This window comes from Rhagoletis zephyria, unplaced genomic scaffold, assembly GCF_001687245.7.
Source record: "Rhagoletis zephyria isolate East Lansing unplaced genomic scaffold, Rhagoletis_zephyria_1.1 Rzeph_scaffold_00510, whole genome shotgun sequence".
NCBI classification, from domain to species: Eukaryota; Metazoa; Arthropoda; class Insecta; order Diptera; family Tephritidae; genus Rhagoletis; species Rhagoletis zephyria.
In genome coordinates, this window is record NW_016157594.1 from 119,164 (window position 1) to 143,183 (window position 24,020).

Genomic DNA, 24,020 nt, shown 5'->3' on the forward strand with positions numbered 1-24,020 from the left:
AGCACGCAGGAAGCACATTAAGGCGAAACCTTCCTCACTGTCTTCATTCGGTCATCCAAGTGCATGGGATAACCAGAACCGAACTGGATTGACTGGTTTCAGAGCCAAATGGTATATCCGCTACCATTAGCAGGGCCAGATGCCAGATGTAGATCGAACTCTTGCCGGCGAAAGGCTGAAGTCAGGCCGGAGAACAGAGCCACAAGATGAAAAATCGCAGCCGGCGAAGGGCGGAAGAGCAAGACACACTGTAGCAGAGCAAGCAGAAAACACCACCAGCCCACACCCCGCCGACCGGCGGAGAAGTGACTTGCAACGGCTTACAAGGGTTAAACCTAAGATTGATTGTTTGGAAGGGACCCTCGTTGTGTGCCAAGAAGGGGGATGGAATTCCTCCGTTGCACAACATCACGGTGTTCCTACCAAGGAGTGCTGACAAGTCGGCAGAATACGCTTTGCGGCTGCTCAAGGCGCAGAACGAGTAGTCTCGAATAGTGTCAGGGAACGGGCCCAAGGTTAAACTTATGCATAGATCAGGAATCCTACCGCAGTATCAAGAGGGTAGGGTTTAATATTAACTATAGGTTCAGCTTCGTTACGATTAGGCCATGGCGGCTGAAGTCAACGGGCAATAAGACGGAAGAGTCGCAGGAAATCCAGGTTGACCAAGGTAACGCAAGTATGACGGAGTACGGGTCCTCCACGAAGGAGCTATTAGAAGGGCTAGACATAATGCGACTGGAAAGGAGCGATAGCAATCTAAGGCTCTCCGAACTAGACGAGCCGAACGATGACAGCACGGCGTTTGGCAGCAGCCAAGGTCAACTTGCATCACGCGGTGCCTGTATCTGCAGTCATCGCCAGCAGGTTTGCCACGGACGACTTGAACACGGTACTGACACAAGAGTCATAGACCTACCAAGGCCAGGTAAGGGTCCTCAACTATAGCAGAAATAAGGTAATATGGGACCTCTCGACTGAGAGGCCCAGGGTGTGTGTAATGCTTAGAAATGACATTGACTATCTTATAATTACAGAGTTATTATCACAGGATGTGGCAGCTCTACAGAAGGCGCCAAAGTCGCTGAAAACACCACAGACATCGTCTCTCCAGCGACCTACCTCGCGGCAGACAACAACAACATCACTTCCAATGGGCAATGGCAACTCATGCAGTACTTCCGGAAGGAATCTGCCGTTGATAATAAGTTGTGACGAGAATGCCCACAACGTGAAGTGGGACAGTACGGACGAGGATCGCAGAGATGAGTCTTTATTTCAATACATAATAAGTGCTAACCTTAATATTCACAATATTGGCACATACCATTAGCAATATATCATCCAATTCTTTAGTCGCTAAGTGGAGCGTCTCGTCGGAACCCTCCATGTCCGAATACAAAATTTTTCGATTTGAGCCAGGGGCTGAAGTCAGGGAGAATAAACCCAAGAGGAACTCCAGAAAGATAACTGGGAACAGTTCAGGAACACGCTAAGCAATAATCTGCCTAGGCTAGAAGATAGGAAAAGCAAAAGAGAATATTTGTGAATTTTATGCGAGATAACGGGTGATTTTTTAAGAGCTTGATACCTTTTTTTTTAAAAAAAACGCATAAAATTTGCAAAATCTCATCGGTTCTTTATTTGAAACGTTAGATTGGTCCATGACATTTACTTTTTGAAGATAATTTCATTTAAATGTTGACCGCGGCTGCGTCTTAGGTGGTCCATTCGGAAAGTCCAATTTTGGGCAACTTTTTCGAGCATTTCGGCCGGAATAGCCCGAATTTCTTCGGAAATGTTGTCTTCCAAAGCTGGAATAGTTGCTGGCTTATTTCTGTAGACTTTAGACTTGACGTAGCCCCACAAAAAATAGTCTAAAGGCGTCAAATCGCATGATCTTGGTGGCCAACTTACCGGTCCATTTCTTGAGATGAATTGTTCTCCGAAGTTTTCCCTCAAAATGGCCATAGAATCGCGAGCTGTGTGGCATGTAGCGCCANCTCGCGCCTATATTCTAAAGGTGTGGAGAAGAGCGCGAGGCCAATCATGTGTACTCCATAGTTACTCCAAGCAAATAATTAAATTGTTTAATAACCGACACATATGTAACATATGATATGTTAATCTAGCAGCAAATGTCGGAACTTAGTCTTCGTCTTTGTTTTACGTATACAGCTTAAGTATTCAGCTCAAAAGATTCAGATAAATGGTTACAGACACGTATTTCGATACGATATCAGTAATTTTGCCATTCGATATCGATACTTTTCACTCGCCAAATGATATTTTTTGGAATCGGGTACCAGAACCCTTGTATCGTATCTAATCGCAAAGGTGCATTACAAAGTTAATGTGAAGTTAATATATTGTACTTTTTTTTAAATAATTCTCTTTTGTAAAATTCTTTTTGATATGCTTAAGGAGAAGTACATATGAGCATTTCCAATCTGGCGTAGCGTGACAAAATGTTAACAAATAATCGAAAACGTCAAGATTTGGAAACTCTGAGAACTGGTCAACACTATTTGTAGTAATATTTAAAATATTTAAGGCTAATTTCCAAGTTCAAAATGTAAAAATCTTTCTTTGAATGATATTAGGCTACTTAAACATTTATTGAGACACGTTGTTTAATATTGTTTTTAAACTAATTTTAAATGCAATGAATTTTTTGTCGAGTATATTTTTTATTTTGACTTCAGCGCACCCTAGCCTTTCCATTTATTGCAAATCTATATCGTACCATGACCTAACGCGGGAAACGCCCATATGTCTTTACTTTGGAATCGATATATAAAGCAATATATAAAGCTATACAGAGTCCAATATTCAGATTTAATTTTTTGAATTTGGTATCGATATTGGGAATATCGTGTCTTTTTATCCCGATAATAATGGGTACCCGAAATTTTACTTTCGGTTCGATATCGTGTCCCTATAAATGGTAATATTTTTGCGTTAGTTACCAGTTGCAGCCTTTGGAGTAAATACAACGGCGAAGGTTTATTTCTACCAGGGTTAGGTTTTGTATCTGTTTTTTTTTTTTTGTAAATAAATGCTCCGAGAACTACGACAGAATGAATTTCATCTTAACGGCGACTACATATATGTATGTACAGATTATCTCAGAACAGAAACGGTAGATCTAATCCATAAAATCGAGGCGTTTAAAAAAATCACTTAGAGTCGCCTGGTCTGAAATTCGCGAGTCTATCGACTTAAGATAGTTTGAAGTCAACATTTAGCTAAAGGGTTCCTAACCCGTGTACCATGGGATATGCGCATACATATGTATGTATGTATTTATATGCCGTCTATTTGTGTAAACGTGTATATAATGCACACATACATAAGTATATCACAAACTTACATGCAACACTAAAATACGAATGCAAATCCCACTGGATTTAGAGACAATGCAATTCCTTCTATACAACCGAAATTGAGAGAAAGGCTGATTTCTTATTTGTTCGGTGTTTTCACCGATAAGCTCTCATTGTTGTGTTTGCATCACAGAATTTGTATCAACATGAAATAATTCGTTTAAAATGGAAATCGGTATTGAAATCTACAAATTTACATACATACTTACACATATATATGTATAGTATTTGTATATTACCAAGCACATATATATTTATATAAGTAAGTAAATTTGTATATATGTATCCCTCGAACGACAAGTGATAGCGACAATGTCATGAGAGAAGAAATTCCGACAGCAAATTAGAAATGAAATGGGAAGTAACTACTAAGTAGTGGCGCGAAAAAATAGGAAGTTATTAAACTGTAGGTAAAGTAGACATATGTACTACTTATATCAATACCCTGCGGACGTACTAGATATTTTTCTTCACCTTTCAGGAAACTACCGTTACATGGTAAGGGGTGGTTTATCCCATAATAGCTGACCCGGCTAACTTCGTCCCGCCCAAAATTTATTTTTTATTGAAGCATTTGGTCCAACGTTTTCACCACAATTCGCGTTCAAGTTTGGGTTTGTGGTCGTCAGAAAGGATATTCTCTATTGCCGTCTTAAATAACCTAACGAAGTCGTTATGTCCGTGAAGAAGTTCTTGCGACAACAATGATCCGGTACGATGATGAATCGTCCTTGAATCTGCATCCTTGTATCCTTTATCCTGTGCACTTGAATCTGGATGCAATTTCAAGATGGTGGAGTATCATTGGTTTACAGAAATCTAATATACATAGACCTACTTCAGACGAAATATCATAAATATCCTAAAATGAAAATTCTTTGTAGGTATTCATCAAGAAATGTCTTTATTCTGTTTAGTCACAGTAAATCAACGACCGTAATGGTTATGGTAGTAGATTTAACGGTGGTAACTTGACTACTTTGATGCCTGGTACCTCCGAATGACTTCGTTTGACAATTTTTAGCAATAACTCGACTTCAGCGCAACCTTGCAGATCCATTTTGCAATACTATTGGCAATACTCTTACGCCTATATATCTATATTGCGAGACAAATTGGTTCAAAAATACAATTTTTGGTATTAATTCGACTCCAGAGCCGCTGTCGAGCAATTTTTTTCGCCGCAATATTTCCCTTCACGTTACCAATACATATTTTGAATATTAGCCAGATCCGATCATAAATACAATTTTTAGTGCTAACCCGACTCCAGCGCAACCTGGTGTCTTAAGTTGTAAACCGCGTTTAGGAGCAGATCACTCACAAACACACGTACCCAAGAATTATATATGTATTTACTTTTCTCCATGGGTATGGGATTGATACCATATCAAGTTCCAGGACTCTGTCACAAATACTTCCAGAGATATGGGGTATGAAAAATTCGATTTGTATGGGAGATGCCACGCTCCGTTGATATAACGAAATTATTATCAGCCTATAACCAAAAAAAGGTGTCCTCAATTTGAAAGAAATCGGTACAGCCGTTTTCGATATCACCTCTTATAAAAATAGAGGACTTCTCTTTATATAAATAAACCAATACCCGATTGCTTTGCGACGCCTTAAAACACCTTTCCAACTGTAAAACACTCATTCAATTCTATTCTATGTATTTCTATAATACGTGTACCGATTTTTTCGGATAGATCGGTCCCTGGTCAACATACCGTAAAAAATGCGTATATGCTAATCTGGGCAAAAAGCTAACTGCGTGCCAAATTTCAAGCAAAGTCGACTATAAAGAAGATTTTTTCGAATAGATCCCTGGTCCACCTACCTACAGAAAGTATCCTATATGTTAATCAAGGCAAAACGCTACCTACGTACTAAACTTCAAGCAAATATGACCATAAATACAATTTTACACTTACTGGAAAAAAGGATCCAATATGCTAATCTAGGCAAAAAGCTACCTACCTACCAAATTTCAAGCAAATCGGACGATAAATACGTTTTTTTCGGAATAGATCGGTCCCTGGTCCACCTGCCGGAAAAAGTATCCTATATGTTAATCGAGGCAAAAAGCTACCTACCTACCAAATTCCAAGCAAATCGGGCCATAAATAAGATTTTTTCAAATAGATCGGCCCCTGGTCCACTTCCCGAAAAAAATATCCTATATGCTAATCTAGGTAAAAGGCTACCTACGTACCAAATTTTAATCGAATCGAACCATAATAACATTTTTTCGAACAGATCGGTCACTGATCCACCTACCGGAAAAAAGTAAATTTTTTGGCCTAAAACATGGTGGTTGCTAAAAACTATTTAAATACAAAATTTCATGAAAATCTGACCAGCCATTCGCGAGATTACCTGTTACAAAAAAGGGACTTATCTTTATATAATTAGTATAGATATCAAAGATGTTTAATAAGATGCTCATTTAGACTTAGGGTCTTCCTACCGAGCTTGGTGCTCGGTGCTCGTAATTTTTTCCCAAGTATTTTGTTTATGTAAAATTATTTTATTATCAGTTTACCGTTTACCGAATTATCGTGGTGGCAAGTAGATAATTTCTCTCGTAGTTCATAAACAATTTCAAAGTCTGTTGTTTTTGTATAAATTACAATAATTACTATAAACTGAATTTCGCAGAAATTAATAAAGCGGTTTCCGAGATACAACTTCATATGTACATATGTAATCGTAAGTGGGCAGGGCTACGATCATTCCTTAAAAAATTCTAGTAATTTATATAATTTTGTTCTAAAAGGTTACTGTTAATACTAAAATATCGCAGTTTACATTAGAAGTAAACATGGTTGTTGTTCCGAATTTCAATACCATCTGTTGCTAGCTCAATTTTTACTCGAGTTGTCGCGCTACATACTACCACTCCGTAGGAGCTGGGTTAGATCCCTAGCCCCAGAAACCTCTTAACTACAAATGGTTTTTTCAAACAGCGCTCCCCCTCGGCAGGCAATGGCAAACCCCGAGTCTATTTCTGCCTAGAAAAAAAATCCTCATAAAACCATTTGCCGTTCGGGTGCGGCGTAAAGTTGTAGGTCCCTCCATTTGTATTCTAACATCAGGACGCACACCACAAATTGGCGGAGAAGCTTGGCCACACACTTAGCAAAAGCGTAAGCTCCAAAATAGTGTTTTTATTATTAAAAGGTTTTTGGGACAATCAAGAAGCACCATCTTTTTCACCCACATAATATGTTCTAAATCAATATTATCCTTAAACACACTAGGAATTCCAGTTACTGTCGAAATCCGACCGTTTTTCAAGTTTTTTAAGACCCTTGGAAAGGTTTTCTAACCTAGCACGTCGTTTAGCTAATAAGGTACAAAATCGCCTGCTTTGGAACTAAAACGTGACTACAACTTTTGATATTTTTGAATGCCTTTGTAGGACCTTGGCAAGGCTTGGAATTGACCCGATACATTCCAGTTTGTCGCTAAATTTCGATAGTCTGTTATATATAAATAATTCAATGAATTTCAAAAACACTAAAACCCGATAACTAAACGAAATTCTATAGCTCGAATAGTTTCTAAAATTTTCGATAAATTTCGGTAACTGTGTATTTCGGCGGCTCGATAAATTTTGATAACTCTTAAATGTGTATATCTCGATATAAAAAATAACTCGATAATCTTTGGATGCCTCCATAAATTTCGATAACTCAGTTAATTTTCATAGTTCCATATTTCTCTGGTAACACGACAAAATGCGATAAGCAGTGATAGCTGGATAAAATTATATAACCTTGAAATTTCGATAACTCGGTATATTTGGAAAATTTAAAACACTTCGATCCGATAAAACGACAAATTTCTGTAAATCAATGAACATCGATAACTCTATAAATGGAAAGAACTCGATACATTGCGATAACTCGATAAATTGCGTTAACTCTGTAAATAGCGATAACTCAATGCTTATGCTCAGACTAAATTTTTGCAATGATGGAGTGAGCTTAAGGTCATTAATTTGTACTGAAAATCGAGTTGGAACTTAAGCTTACTTTTTATGCATGAGGCCCATTTAATACCGATAACTTGATATATTTCATTAACTTGACCAATTTCGATAAACCCCTTTCTACAAATAATATTCTATGTCTATAAATTTCGACAACTCAACATACATTAGGGACAAAATGATACTAGTAAATACAAGTAAATACTCGATACTTCTCGTCCGATACCCAGTAATTTTGGTATCGATACTTTTGAACCGAGTACTGAAGAGGTATCGGAAGAAAGTATTTGTATCGAAACCCGATTCAGTGACAATTTTATTCCCGGACTTTTTTTTTTAATCTAATTATTATAGTGAATAGTTAAAAAATGTTGACAGTCTAGTTGCCAATGTAAAGAAAGTCCTACAAAGAAAACGCTATTATCATCTCATTAATATTTCACTAACAGTAAAACTTTGTTAAGTCCACTTTTTGTGAAAACTCATAGTTGGATACTATGCACTGTGCGATTTTGTATATGTTATGTTATGAAAAGACATGCATTACAATACATATTTATACATATTCTCATATAAAAACACATACATACATACATACATATGTATGTAGAAATGAGTATTTTGCAAGTCTAAGCTGATCGAAGGCAAGGCCAACAGCAATTGTTCGTTTAGTTTGCTTGTTTCGCAAATTTTTACATTTGAAAACAGCTGCAGCGCTAGCAGATTTGAAAACGTTGCGGAGAAAAGTACTAGTTGCAACATAGTAATCATGACGCGACAACAGCCGTGCAATTGCAAGCGAGCAACATGTAGAACAGGACAAATGTTCCGCTATCAGAGTTGCCAATTTGGTTCGAAGCTGGAAATACTTGTATATCAAAATTTGCGTAATTGTATGTGTATGTATGTAGGTTAGGGTGGTCCAAAAATGCATGTGAAAAAGTAAAATCGGAATTCTTATGCTCTCACTCCCTAGCATTGTTCTATACCGAAAAAATGTACCCTTATATTTTTATTTTGAAATCAAAAAACATTTAGAGGTCACTCAAAGCGCCCAAAAGTTTTTCATGTATTTTATATGGAGAAAAACAACTTTTCGTAGAAATGGTATAGAATCGTTAAAAATCAATATTTTTCGACCAGAAAGCTCTGTTTATCTGCAGGAGATTCCCAGTAATAACACCCAATTGTTTATTAACCGTTTTTTCCTCGCAACTATAATTGCCGAAAAATGCAATGGGGTGACCTATAAAAAGTCGTTAGTATTCAAAAATGGTTATATAAACAATTGGTTATTATTATTGAAAGTCTCCTGAAGAGAACCAGAGTTTTCCGATCGAAAAATATTTACTTTCAAGAATTCTATACCACTTCTACGAAAAAATTTATTTTTTTAGCGCTTTGAGCGACCTCTACATATTTTTTGATTTCAAAATAAAAAAAAAAGTGGTATACTTTTTTCGATATAGAACAATCCTAAGGGTGAGAGCATTGTGTCGGTATTTCGTTTAATCAAATATCAAAACTCCCTGTACCGCTAAACAAAATTCTAACCTCAAAAAATAAAATCTTATTACACATTTACTGGCCCAGTGCTTCAATTATCCATCTAATTGGAATGGGTATGGATCTACTGACCTTCACAAAAAATGCAGTTTAAAGATATTAGTTTCGAATAGATTAAAATTATTACCTAACTAAAATTGTCTTAAAACTCTTACGTGTGACACTGATATTTTAAATTTTAATTTAACTCTTGTATATGTTAAACAAAATCGACTTTTCAAACAGGTAGCAACACTCTTTGAAATTATATTCAAATTTAAACCATTATTACATATTATTATTATTTTAAACACGTGGCAACTCTCCGTAAAACAGTTTGGAAATAAATTTTTTGCGAACCCATTTTGCTTGATACCCGATTTTGAATATTCATTTAACTGATTACACTCTTCAAGCACAACAAAAATAGTTTATATGTTCAAACTAAAGACTTTTTGACGCTCGTATGTTTGACACTCATATTTTAATACATATTTCATATAACTTGCATATAAGTTAACTAAATTTGACTCCTAAAACAGGTGGCAACCCTCTGGAAAATATTTTCAACTACTAATTCCTTAAAACAATTTCGTCTGACACCCATTGGGTGATACGTATTTCAATTGCCTTAATTCAAATTGAAATTTCTTCTTTTTTTTTAATTTGGCAACCGTCAATCATTTAGTTTAGGAATAAAGCCTTTTCAAAACCCTTTCGATTGATGCCTATATAGGAATAATTGGTTTATTATTTTAAATAACTCGAACTAAATCTTTTAAAAGGTGGCAACGCTTTCGAAAAAGTAAAACATTATTGTGCATATGCAGGCCAATCTAATTTGACATCTAATTTTTGATAATCGAACGAAGGGTGCGGCTCTAATGGCATTACGCCCAATTTTTAGAAATCGGACTAACCGTGCAGATCTGATGACCTGGACAAAAAATCCCTTCACGTATTATATAGCATTTTCAGTTTAAATCAAACCATTTTTCAATTAAGTGAAACCTTTTTCAAATTAAAGGAAATATTTTTCAGATAAAACGAAACCTTTTTCAAATTAAATAAAACCTTTTCCAGGTTCAAGGAAACTTAATTCAAATTAAAAGCACTTTTTTCATCTTAAATGGAATAAAATATTGGCTGCTCATCGCACCATATGTTCTGCACTGTTCCAGCGACTGTTGCTTGAGGCGAACGCTCATTCAGCCTTTTGGCAGGAATTAAAATTTTATATGTTCTACTATAAACCAAGATCGACTTAGTCTCGGAACTTTGGCATTGGAATAATCTCTTGGTCGTGCTATGATTTCGAATCCATCATCTGAATGTTTACTGACCGAATCGCACGGAAGGTATTTTTCACGATTTACTTGACCAAAGGCATATAGCGAAATATAAGTAAGTTATTTCTGCACTAATGTGTACGCGGGTAGTGAAATAAATATAATTTATTAAAAAAAAAAAAGGTTTCAATTCAAGCAGCCCGCCGATGACATGTTCCCAGAGGCCCGGTCCGGCTCTCGACGGCACTGCCCGTATCCATATGCGATATTGTCGGTAGATGTTATACGAAATGTTTGCTGAAAGTTGTCGCTTTCCATCACGTCACAAGGATCCCAAATTGCGGCGTAAGGCAAGTGCGGCTTGACTCTCTTCTGGCGAATATTTTCCAAGACTTGTCATACGCAGAAGAACTGTGGTAGAGGCGATTTATCGGGCCTAAGACCACCCTTATACCCAATCAGTTTGTTAAAGGTGAGATTTATATTTCACAAAATGTGCTCTACAATAACTTATATGTGGGTGTACTGTAGTAATGGTCCCCAATTCTATGGATTGGGCAGAACCCTCTCACTTAAATTCTTCATATTATCAACTCTTTGCACCCGTACTTGCAAAGTTCACCTATTAAACAGACAGCATCAGCTGCCTTTTGCTCATCAACCGTGTGATTACTGTTCGCCATTCGTCATATTCGGGTGAAGAAACCTCAAGCCCGTCGGGTTCATTAGAGAGTTTGGTTCATATTATTCACTGATTACCTGCTGATCTATTCATAGAACCGGAAAAGTATTCCATCTATATTTAAAATATGCTTTTGATATCGGTCAGTAGTTCCCCGTACATATTTGCTTTTATAGAAATACGAACAGCATTAAAGCATATCCAAAAGGACGTAACTTTCTGATGGAGTTTGTAGGTGTTTTTCTGTCGGCTCGTGTCTCAAGTTATTCATACTCACTTAGCTCGCTTCCTATTTCGATCAAGAAAAGTTTTCATTGTGTTCCTTGGGACGGCATCCTACATGGTAGCTCCTTTACATGACAGTTTTAGAAAATGTCTCTGGTTTTCTCACCCCAGCCCGTCCACCAAATCTCTTGGGTCACAACAATTTCAAGACATCACAATATGCAAACATCCGCATTTCACTAAACTCCACTCTAATTGCAACGCTTAATCGGGTGCACGATATTCGTATGAGCATTCGTCTGAGATTTTTACTGACCGAAATTCAAAAATAAAATTTTACATGGTGGCAACGCTATATATATACATACAAACATTTGTTACATACAATTTTGATTCGCCAACAATTTACTTGCATTTGTTCGTTATATGTAAGTATGTAAATAAATAAAACGGTATACTTATATGCATACATACAAACCGCACATGCTCATATGTATTTAGAATGTGTGTATGCTTAAACTGTTGATATTCGTGGGGCCTCTACAGAATACGGCACGTGCATGCGCGCCACCCCCTTTCAAGCTGTCGGCGTATGCCATATGGCATTTGACATGCAATTTTCCCCACACTGCTGCCATTAGGCACTCGTTAAACCATTCAACAGCTTACACCGAAGTATCGCATTGCTTTTTGCTTTCGCTGCTGTTGCATTTAGCATTTGTTGTTCGCAGCATTGGAATCCTCAAATGGCAGCTCTTACATAACTGCTAGTACAGCAGGCGGCACACAACATTTGGTAGATAAGTATGTATGTATGTATGCGTATACTACATGTGTTAGCGTTTAAGTTAACCAAAAATGCAATACCGAGATTGACTTGGTGTTCGATTCGGTTATCCTTCCGCTTTCTTGTTGTTGCTGCTGCTATTATGGCTGCTCTAGAATACTTGTCAAGGCAAATACAATAAATGGAGTAATCCTTGAAAGGTTTTGTATGGTTTAGAAATCTCGGCAAACGACAGGGCAAACTTATGTATGTACACACATATGTATGTACTCACTCACTTAAACTCGGAAGGCGATAGCGTGTCAGTTGTAAACTTTAGTTTTGGTGCAAATCATGAAAGCAAATTGGCGATATAGCGATTTTTCCAAAAACAAAAATTTTACTTGCACTATGTAAGTCTTTAAATGCTAAACTCTTTCTGAATTAACGCTAGCTTCTTAACGATTGATGAAGCAAATAGATCCGTTTATAACTGTGAAGTTATTATTCACATCAGAAGTTTGACGTGGAAAAAAGAAAATTCTTTGGAAAGTGAATTTACTTAATTGGGAATAACCATTATTTGATGATATTTTATATCTCGGCTTATATCGATTATATATGTATATATGTATGTATGTATTAGGGATGTTTCGAATGTGATATTTGTCACATTCGCGAATGCGAATGCGAATGCTAATGCGAATGTTAGGAATAACATTAAAAAAGCTGTAATCAACCTAAAAGTAATCGTTTTATAAATTACTCGTAGAGATCCTGTCGTCGTTCGGGGTAAACAAATCAAAATATAAAACAGTGATACAAATATTCACTTCAGCATAAATTAGAGGAGGAAAACTATTTTCTTTCTGTTTAAATCAAGGGATTCTTATGAACCATACTTTAAGCTTTATGGTACTTCAACTAATATATTGATCATCACTTTCTGTACTAAAAATCTTGTTCCATTATTAATATTAGCTGGATTAAGGAAATGATAGAATTTTAAAATTAAAATTAGTCTACAATGGTTCATTCCGTTTAGCTTCCTATTCGCTAAGTTTTTTTAGTATAGCTGCACTATTCCGGTAGAATGCTTATTTCAAAAGTAGTTTTGTTCATTATACATGAACATGTTTCGTTTGACAGCATCGCGGGATCAATAAAATGATTTAACCTTTCCATTTCAAAACGCTCTAAAGACTGTAAGGTTTCAAAAAAACAGGGTTTTGAATATCCGAGTGGTCTATAGTTGAATACATATTTATCCCCCTTCTACAAACACATTTATATATACTGTTTTTGTTATTTTATGGCCTTATAACAATTTTATTCAACAATTTTTATTGAGCTTGAGGCCGGTTTTAATGAAAAACTTATTGTGCCAAGTGTGAATCGCAGCGGAATAGCTGCAATTGATTGTGTTGGCTTAACAAATGAAAAAGTCGGAAAAAAGCAACGATAATATACAAGGCGAACTTAGCACAGTGCGTAGGGAACTGGATGAGTCAGTGGGATCGTCGGTTCGAATCCGACTGAAAGAAGTCTGATGAGGAAATCTGGTGATTTCCGAAATAGCTATCACTTCTACATTTTTTTCAAATTATTGTTGCTTTTCCACAATAAGTTTTTCATTAAACCGGCCTCAAGCTCAATAAAAATTGTTGAATATAATTTATATATACATTATTCTAAACACCTCCCATACATATGCCTGCATACCAAATTTCAGATTCATGTGACTTATGGCTCCCAATTTATGGCTGGTTAAAAATTCCACGCCCAAACCCATTTATATATATGTACCTTATTATAAACACCTACCATAGATATGTCTGCACACTAAATTTCAATCTCGTGGGGCTTATGGTTCCGAAGTTATAGCTGATAAAAAATTCCACGTCTATGGGATGTGCCACGCCCCCTTTTACAAACTCACTCATATACACCTTACTATAAGCACCTATCGTAGCTCTGCCTGCATACCTAATTTCAAGTTCATGGGGCTTATGGTTCCCAAGTTATACCTAAAAAAAAACAATTCCACGCCTACGGGATGTGCCACGCCCCCTTTTGAAAGCTCATTCATATATACCTTACAATAAGCACGTACCATAGCTGTGCCTGCATACCAAAATTCAATCTCGTGGGGCGTATGGTTCGCAAGATATAGCTGATAAAAATTTGACGCCTATGGGAGGTGCCACGCCCCCTTGTCGAATCCTAATTTTTTCTCCCTATTATAGGCCCGGGTTGCATGGCAATACTCTGTCAAAATTTCGTTCGATTGTGTCCGTCCGTTTAGGCTGCAACCTGGCACATACAGACATACATATTACTTCCACAAATATATAGTAGATATCTATCCTTCTCATAGCGTTAAATAATTTTTGGGGATATCTCGGCTCGCGTAAGTTTTAAGTCCCAATATTGATTTTCAATTGGCGAAATTGTATTCTAAATATGAGCCAGATCGCCAATAAAATGCAGTTTTTAGAAATATTCCGACCCTAGCGAATATTTATTTTCTAGGTGCTACCACATGTTCCAAATATCAACCAAATTGGGCTAGCCGTTTAGTAGTTTAGTGACATTTAATGTATAGAAAACTCTATGAAATTGTGAAATCGTGCCGTCTCAGCATTCTTCATTGTTCGACAACAACAACAAAAAGTTTCAATTTTTTTTATCGAAAAACCTTCCACACAGAAGGTCAAAAAAGTGCTTTTTACAGAATTTAAATCGGTTCAGCCGTTTGGTCATACGAAAGACATTTCATTTTTAACCGACTTGCAAAAAAGAGGAGGTTATCAGTTCGTCGGAATATTTTTTTATTTTATTTATTTATTTTTTTTTGTAATTTTTTTTTTATGTATGTTATCGCATAACTTTGGACCACGTCAACCGATTTCATCGGAAAGGTAGTGTCCCATACTAATCTGGTAAAGATCAGTGGATCATGAGATATTTTTTTTATATGAGAGTTGAAGTCAGTTTTTTTTTTGCTAAAAGTTACTTGTTATATATATAGATTAAAACATTGAACCAGTGCTTAACCTATACAGTATTTTAATCAAGTAGCCAAAGCTCAAAAGGGCATATTACATTTCAGAAAAAGTTATTTTGATGCCCCTTCCCCCATGAGGCAATTTCTTAGAGGCTCGAAGAATTGCCTACTTTCGACGAATAAAGAACAAAAATTCCGTCATCCCGGAAAATCGTTCCACATTACATCACACTCCTACCCTATCGAAAATACCAACAACAAAAATGAGAATACAAAAATTAACTGATATATGTAACTATTAATACAACTACGTAAAATATGAATAGCACTGAAATATTTACAGGTCACCACAAAAAGAGGATAAAAGGCAAACGTTAACAAAAAATGCGAACACATTTGAGGGCGCCCAATTTTTATTTTCTACGACATGCAGCAGCCTGTTTTGTCTATAAAATACTACAATTCTGTGGGTATTTCCAATCTGGCGTTACCTGACACCTGTATGACAAAATGTTAAAAAAAAATTGAAGGAGTCAAAATTTTAAAAAGGTTTTTCTAGATTTGCATAGCACTTAAATGAAACTGTTGGTAGTAGCGATTTAAATATATTAGTAAACTTACGCGCTGGCGTGACGTTACAAAAAACAGAAGTGGATTTTGACTTCGATTACAAAATTGCTAAACTCTGCGAATTGGGCAAGACTATTTGCATAAAAGTTTCAGTAGTAAAATTGGAAATGTTTAAGGTTAACTTTTCAAGTTTTTAAACGTTGAAATCTTTTCTGTTTTATGTTTAATCAGCTGACTTATCTGACGTGACGTTACCTGAGGTCACGTTAATCAAATTTCCATTGATAAAGTTTTGTTAATATGGTTCTTGAAAGAATTTTTTATTTTTGAAGTGAAGCGGCGATTGGTTGGTTGGGAGTAAATTGGGAAATTCAAAGGAAATTGCACACGGAAATGGTGCAACGGAAATGATGCAACGGAAGTGGTGCAACGGAACTGGTGCAACGGAAATGGTTGGGGCTGAAACAAGAGCTTCTTGTGTGTATGTATATGGTATTAATTTAACAAAAATTTGCTAATAAAAGGTTAAACAATAACACTTAGAAACATACAAATAAAGAATGAAAGTAAAGGCGACTACGTACATATATAAGGAAAAGGATAAAGGCAAAGGTGAAAATAAAAACAAAAACAAAGATGCGTAAAGATAAAGATAAAAATGACCACCAAGGTAATTTTAAACACTTTACTTGTATATAAGGGCAAAGCTGAGGACAATATTTAGATGGAGAAAATGATAAAAATAAAAGTAAAGACAAAGAGGAGGATGAGAATATCGACAAAAAGCAAAGACGAAGGTAGTGGAAGAAAGATTAAAATAAAGGTAATTAAAGAGGAAATGATATAGAGAGAGACAAAGGGACTCATTCTGGGAACTATTTTAGGATTTTAGAGATTTTCGGGATTCTCGGGACTTGTCGATAAAATATTGATATTTGACGATTTTGTTATCGATTTTGTTATCGATATTTATCGACTTTGTTATTATCTTTGTTTTCGCTATCTATCGATTTTGTTATCGATTGTTATCGATTTTGATATTGACTTTTATGGATATTTACCGATTTTTTTTTATCGATGTTGTAATCGATATTTGTCGGTTTTGTTATCGATATTTACCGATTTTGTTATAGATATTTATCGATTGTGTTATCGATATTTTTATCGATTTAGTTATGGATATGTTTATCGAAGTTTTTGTGGACTTTGTTATTGATATTTATCGATTTTGTTATCGATATACATATGTCGAATTTGTCAATCGATATTTATCGCTTTTGTTATCGATTTTATCGATTTTTTTATCGATACTTATCGATTTTGTTTTGGATATTTTCATCGATTTTGTTTTCGATATTTTTATCGGTTTTGCTATGATTATTTATATTGATATTTTATCGACATTTTTATCGATTTTTAATTGACATTTTTACCGATTTTGTTATCGATTTTGTTATCGGTATTTATCGATTTTTTATCGATATTTATCGATTCTGTTATCGATTTTTTTATCGATAACTATCGATTTTGTTATAGATATTTATCGATATTTATGGATTTTGTTATGGATATTTTTATCGATTTTGCTATCGGTATTTTTATCGATTTTATTATGGATATTTTTATCGGTTTTGTTATGGATAGGTCTAGATAGAAAAAAAGGCAAAAAATATAACCTTAAGCAAAAGCAGGTGTATGTGTGTATGTACATATCGTCGCTCCCAACGAAGAGTAGCACATCTCAAATTACCGTGGAAGACTAGCACGTTTCACTATTCGCGTCGAAGACTAGCACATTTCATTATTCGCGTCGAAAAGTAGCACATTTCAGATTCTCGCGTGGAAGACTAGCACATTTCACTAATCGCGTGGAAGACTAGCACATTTCAGATTTTTGCGTGGAAGACTAGCACATTTCAGATTTTCGCTTGGAAGAGTAGCATATTTCAGATTGTTAAGCCGCGAAAACTGCACGTCTCCGGTTTAAAGTAAATCATAAAAGCATAATATATATTGAAAATTCAAACGTTTATTCTATATTTCTTTAATTGTATTATGAAAATCATGAAATTCAGACGGTATATACCGTTTACTAATCATTTGTTGAATATCATCCACTTTTCTTTTTTTTAAAGGTATTTTTCCCTTGTAAGCTTTAGGCAATTCACAGTGTTTCATGGTTGACCATTGAACATTTTTTTTCATTAGGTTCAACTTCTCCTCGCTTTGCATAAAGTCGTATTTTACTGCCATGTCTACTTGATTTTTGCTATTTTTTATTGTAATTTTCCGTACATGTGATATCTTAATTTTTTGCCAATGAAAATATTTGGACAGTTCTTCGAAGGAAAATATTTCATTTGCGTTTGCGTTGTTGAAAATTTGTTGAGTTTTTTTAGTATTCTCCTGGGCTTTAAACTTGGGCCAATATGGATTTTTTTAAGAGAATTAACTTTATTTTAATTGAAGGTTTTTTAAGTAAATAAATAAACATAACATAAATAATATCACTTTGAAACGGGGTGCTCTTGATATGATACTGTATGTATATGTTTTTTCGTATTTATTTATAAATAAAGATTCCCTGAGAAAGACGCGAATGTCGAAAGGTGTAGGAGGAAAAATAAACGTTTATTTTACTTGTAATAACCGGCCAAAAGGCTCCATATACAACACTAAACTTTCAGCATGACCGAAGAAAAATAATTATAGTATAAACATACATATTTATGTAACTTTTTTTTTTTAACGGCTGCTACAACCTTATATGAACTGCCTTGCGTATCCCTCTTCCACACAAAAATCTGAAATGTGCTAGTCTTCCAGGCAAATAACGAAATGTGCTACTCTTCCACGCAAAAATCTGAAATGTGCTAGTCTTCCACGCAAAAATCTGAAATGTACTAGTCTTCCACGCAAATAACGAAATGTGCTACTCTTCCACGCAAAAATCTGAAATGTGCTACTTTTCGACGCGAATAATGAAATGTGCTAGTCTTCCACGCGAATAGTGAAATGTGCTACTCTTCGTAGGGACCGACGATATGTACTATATTGGCTATGAGACAATATAGATATGTGTGTAACGTAAGTTTCACTTCTCCAGTGTGGCCCAGGCGCACTTACTTTTTTTTTTGTAAATCTATGTCTTACTACGTTTCAACTAATCATGCCAAATGTGATACAAATCAGAGCGTAATGGTGGACTGGAAAACTTAGAGAGCTTAAACCTAAAGCAAGAATAATTTTTGACGACAGCCGCAGAACAAAAGTCCACTGAGAAAAGAGTCAGCTAAATATATTTTCCTCAACACAACATTTCACACACCGTCTTCAAAAGAGTCACATCTCAAAATTTTGCATTTTTGAGACTACGCACTAAAAATGTACGCAGAGCTTTTATTTACCTTTCAGAAAAAGCTGGAGCAAATTTTTTTTTTATAAAAATTGTTAAAAACACCTAAGGTAAAGTCGCCCTTGCCCATATGATTGCCATGTGCTAAGAAATAGTTTTACGCATTTTCTGACGAATGTATTATTTGGAGTTGCGACTCTTTTGAAGGCGGTGTGCGATTTGGTAACAACTATAACCAAAATATGTATTGAGAGAAACATATTACTTGTAACCATCAAAGACATACTACCTATAGTGAAACACCAATCTAGTATGAAAAAATACTAGTTTAAAACTAGAATTTCCTGACTTAAATCGAACTAGTCCGAAAATGATCAGACTTGTACCAATTACAAAACGATTTATGAACGTCTTATTTTATTTGACTTCAACATTTTAAATACACAAAAAATAACTTTTATTTGGGTTTATTGAAAAACATTAAAATGAGTACGTATTCAATTATGTATATATGTATGTATGTATTAAGTATGTAAATGAATATTGTGCGTACATACATAAAACAAAGTCTTTCTTAAGTTAATTTGTTTCCTTTTTAATACAGTACATATATAATTCTACTTGAAGAGTAATTAAATAAAATTTAAATACTTTTAAAATTTTAATTAGATATTTATATATAATTATAATTTTCTTATTTCTAACCGACTTTCGCTGTTAACGATAAAAAATAATATATTTCAATAACTTTTTAATATAGGTTTAGCCATATGGCATTAATAATAAAATTAAGTTTAATTCACAATAAATTTATTATTTAATGCCAATGCCGATAAAAATTCAATTTGTATGCGAATAAGGCAAAATAACATTGTATTTTCCTATAATAATGAAAATTAGTCTAAATGCAAATACAAAATCACATTTTCCAGCTTTTTATAATCGAAACTGTATGATGGAAAGTGTGTTGTAATATCTACTTGATACACAAAAAATTATCACGGCTGTACTTTTTGCTGATATATTACATACATATGTTCCATTTAGTTAAAGAATATAAGAATATTGTAATATGTACCACAAAAAGTTATATTTTCTATAAAAAATCATAACTCAGAAAACAAAATCTTCGCTATTAGAGATTTGGCTTGATTTTAGTTCAAAGTGTCTCTTTTCCGGTAAAAAAGTATGAGAGAAAAAAAATACACTTTTTGAGAAATTAAATAAAAAAAAAAGATTTGCACTTTTTGTTTATTGTTAAATAAAAAATTTTAAATAATGAAAATCAATAATTGTATCATTCTATCTTGAAGTGACAAGAACTACTGACCTTTGAGTAAAAACATTGTTGGAATCTGTTAAATTTTGACAAAGTTATGGGCATTTTAAAAAAAAATTCCCACTGTCAATTCGAATAATCGATTTTTACCTGAAAAACAAAATCGCGTTTAATTCGGGCGAAAAATTTTTCCGAGCCAAAAGAAAAAATACGTGACTCATTATTTGGACCAACAAACAATGTATTTGAGTTTGGTCGAAATTAAAAATCATGCTCGTACCTGACCGGTTGTTTGGAAATGGAAAGCATCAGCTAAATAATTTCTAGTACAATTTTTTTTTTTCTGACGATATCACGCGTTTTCTTCTATTCAGATCCCCTATAAAAAATTAATTTCTTTTTAAATCGGTCATTTGACGAAAATTTTTGGGCCCCCTTCACGTGGTTGGACTCTATTACTTTTATAGAATTTTAAAAAGGGAGCACTGAAGTATAAAGTTAATGAATTTGATTAAATGAAAGCTTTTACTTTTATTTAAGTTTACTTAAAAATAAGCCAAAGTATTTATTTTATTTTTATTAAATACTTATTATACCTGAAATATTTTACTTTTAATAACATTTAATGGAAAATGCTTTTATTTAAGTTTCAAAAGTTTCAAATATTTATGTATTTATTTTTATTTTTTTAATAAATACTCAGAAAAAGTAAGAAATTAGAAAATCTAAGTTGGAAGGTAGGTTACAACTAGTACATTTGACTACAGGCTAATTACACTGTAAACACTAAGGGCCGTTTTCACAATGTCTAGTTAAGGCTAACTGGAGGTACATCCTTCAGTTAAGCACATCGCCTGCTTTATCGATCACATGTTATATGGTGGGTGTCGATAACGTCGATAACGATGTTTAACTGGGAGTGATGCAAACGGCCCTAAAACTGACTCTTGGCAATCATACTGCACATCTAGGCTGTATGGAATCCGCTTAGAAAACAACATATTTAAAACAAAAAACAGTTTTGTATACATACATAAATACATAGGAAAGTCTAAGATTGTTTAGATATTTAGGTATAAATATAAAACTAGTAATGTGTTCACATGCATATGTATACATCAGGGTGGTCCAAAGAAAGTAAAGTCGGAATCTTAATGCTCTCAAAAAAATTCACGGGTGTACCCAGAAAAAAAAACGTTAATTAAAAAATTGGTAAAAAAAAACAGCTGGGAATAACCCCGATAAGAAATGCGTGGCAAATATCGAGCGCTCCAAGTGGCCACTAAATAGTTTTTGTTTTCAAAACAAAAAACAGAGATATATATTCTTTTCGATACAGAACAATCCTAGGGGGTGAAAGCATTAAAACTCCAACATTTCTTTTCTCACATGCAACTATGGACGATCCTAATAAACACACATACGTGTATATAAGCACAGCGGAAGGTGATCGAGTTGATTTTTTCGTTTAGATAAGCATACAGATTTTGCATTTTCCATATGCAACATGCCACCTATTGTTTAGTGAATGGTGGTGGTGGTGGCTACCAACCCGCGATGCCGTGGCAGCCAACAAAGTGTGACAATCGCGTGGCATGTGGCAGCTGAGACCCGTTTGTGCACTTCCTTTCAGCCTTTCATGCATATCCTTCATATCCTGTCTGTCCCTTTTTTAATAATAAGCTCAGCCAAAGCAGTTGTTTTTCAAAATCCTTTCAGCTGCCTAAGGGGCTAGCTACTTTTACTGATTCCCAAAATCGTGTGTAATACCTGAACCAATGAATGCTATTTCTCCATACAAGTGCACACACATCCTGAGAGGGGGTTTTCTATTTTACGAGCTATGCAATTAATTATGTGCGTATGTATGTATGTATGTAAACTTTTAGATATGAGAGGGTGCAACTTCGTCGAGTTGTAGTTGTAAGCAACCCTTTGCATTTTTTTTTGAATAATTTTTTATTCATTGTTGTCAAATGCAGTGTACGCATGCGCAATGCAGTGGATTAGCAATTTAACAACGAGAATTAAAACAAAGACCGACCGCGAGTTTGAAAAAGGCCAATCATCATCACACACAACCGACAGGCAGACCGGCAAGAAAATATGTTCGTAGTCAAAGAGACAGGTAACAGTTGCAGACGAGCGTGTGTCTATTTATTTAGAAATCAAAACAACAGCAATTTTCTATTATGGCACTCACCCTTTGAATGAGTCAACGAAGCGAAAAGATCTGCACTAGTTTCCATTGCCTCCACACACCACTGAGTACACCAAAAAAAGCTTTTAAAATTCTTGTATGCGCTGACTTTTGTTATTTTTAAATATTCATGTTGGGATTCAACAACAGCATGCGGAAGAAATACAAAGCACGGTACCAAATACATACTTACATACATACAGTGTACTAGCACTAAAAGCAAACTGAATCAATTTGATATGCACGTTCTTGACGATTTTAATTAGAACGAAAACGCACCACCACTAATATCGGATATGGATTTCGTTTCAATTTACGCACGTCAACGCACATACATACATATGTACATACATATTTTTATTTTTATTGCTACTCGCTGTAAACAGCTAAGCAATTTTGGCCGAGTTCAAATAAGCACGCCAGTCGTTTCTGTGCCAACTGACGTCAAATGGAAGTGCCAAGTGAAGCCAAGTCCTTTTCCACCTGGTATATCGAACGTAGAAGAGACCTTCCAATTCCACTGCTGCCAACAATAGGCTACGCGTTGAATAATTTTTGGGCTGGAAAGTTTGTATCCATTCGTACGACATGACCGAATCAGTGAAGCCGCACGATTTTAATCCATTGAACAATTTATATTAGTGATGTGCGATTCCGAGTGCTTAAATAATCGAGAATTTGGACCGGTTCAGGTTCTCAAAAAAGTGGTAACGGAAATAGGCCCTATGAAAGTAACTTAACAAAAAATTTCTTTTTAAATTTGTATTATATAGTAAAGTAAAGAGAATAAAAAAATATATGGCATTGATCCCTTGGTTAATATTTATGTTACACAAATTTTATAAAAATAAAATACGTGTGTATTACGTGAGCGTTCTCCACTCTAAGCGCTTATTTAAAACAAAGTAATGTTTCCATTTAAAGACATGGTGTTGTGGCTGCTCTTTCGACGCATTCGCAGCTGACAGCGATTTTAAAGCGTCAAATACGGGAAAGAAAAGTGGAATAACATTTCATTCAAAGAAAAAATGTTGTAGACCAACTCAGAACTCCAAATTACGTAGACAAACCGAATTTCAAGCTGATAGCACCAAAAAACACGAAATTGATGTAAGTCGGCCAGATCGTGTATATGTATATGTATACGGCACAATCAGCATCCACGGCTACCCGCTCGCGCAACGCACCAAACACCCGAAGAACCTGCACAGCTCCGAGAAGCTCCTCTGGGCAGCAGGAAACCATGACATAGGTGCGCTACTCAGAGGTGAAAACCGAATGGTAGTAGGTGACTTCAACGTGCACCACGATCTCTGGCACTCAAGCCTGGCCAATGATCGTCCGCCCAAAATTCCCGGCCGAAGCAGCTGTACTTGCAAATGAGCGTGACCACCTACGCCAGGTCGATCTCGGGGACCCTCGTCTGAGAGACCTTAATTTGGAGATTCTGCAACTGGTAAATCAGCACAAGCGGAAAAAGTGGGAGGAGCACTTGAAGGTCTGTAACTTCACATTTGGTGTGAGTAAGCTCTGGTCAACCGTGAGGTCCTTGTCTAACCCAACGAAGCGTGATTACAGAGTGGAAATCTTATTCGAAGGTCGCGCTTCTTCGGACCCGAAGAAATGCGCAACCTACTTCAGTAGGCAATTCACACTGCATCCATTGGTAGACAGGGCTAAACGTCGAGTAACCAGGGGGCAGCACAAGCTGCCAAAAAA

At 35.4% G+C, this 24,020-nt stretch overlaps 1 long non-coding RNA gene across 1 annotated transcript; it reads left to right on the forward strand.

Annotated features, from left to right (window-relative positions):
• Positions 1-18,936: 18,936 nt before the first annotated feature.
• LOC108360051 (uncharacterized) lies at positions 18,937-23,798 on the forward strand. Its single transcript, XR_001847044.1, has 3 exons — positions 18,937-19,044; positions 19,313-19,315; positions 23,788-23,798. It is a non-coding gene; the product is annotated as an uncharacterized LOC108360051 (long non-coding RNA).
• Positions 23,799-24,020: the final 222 nt, after the last annotated feature.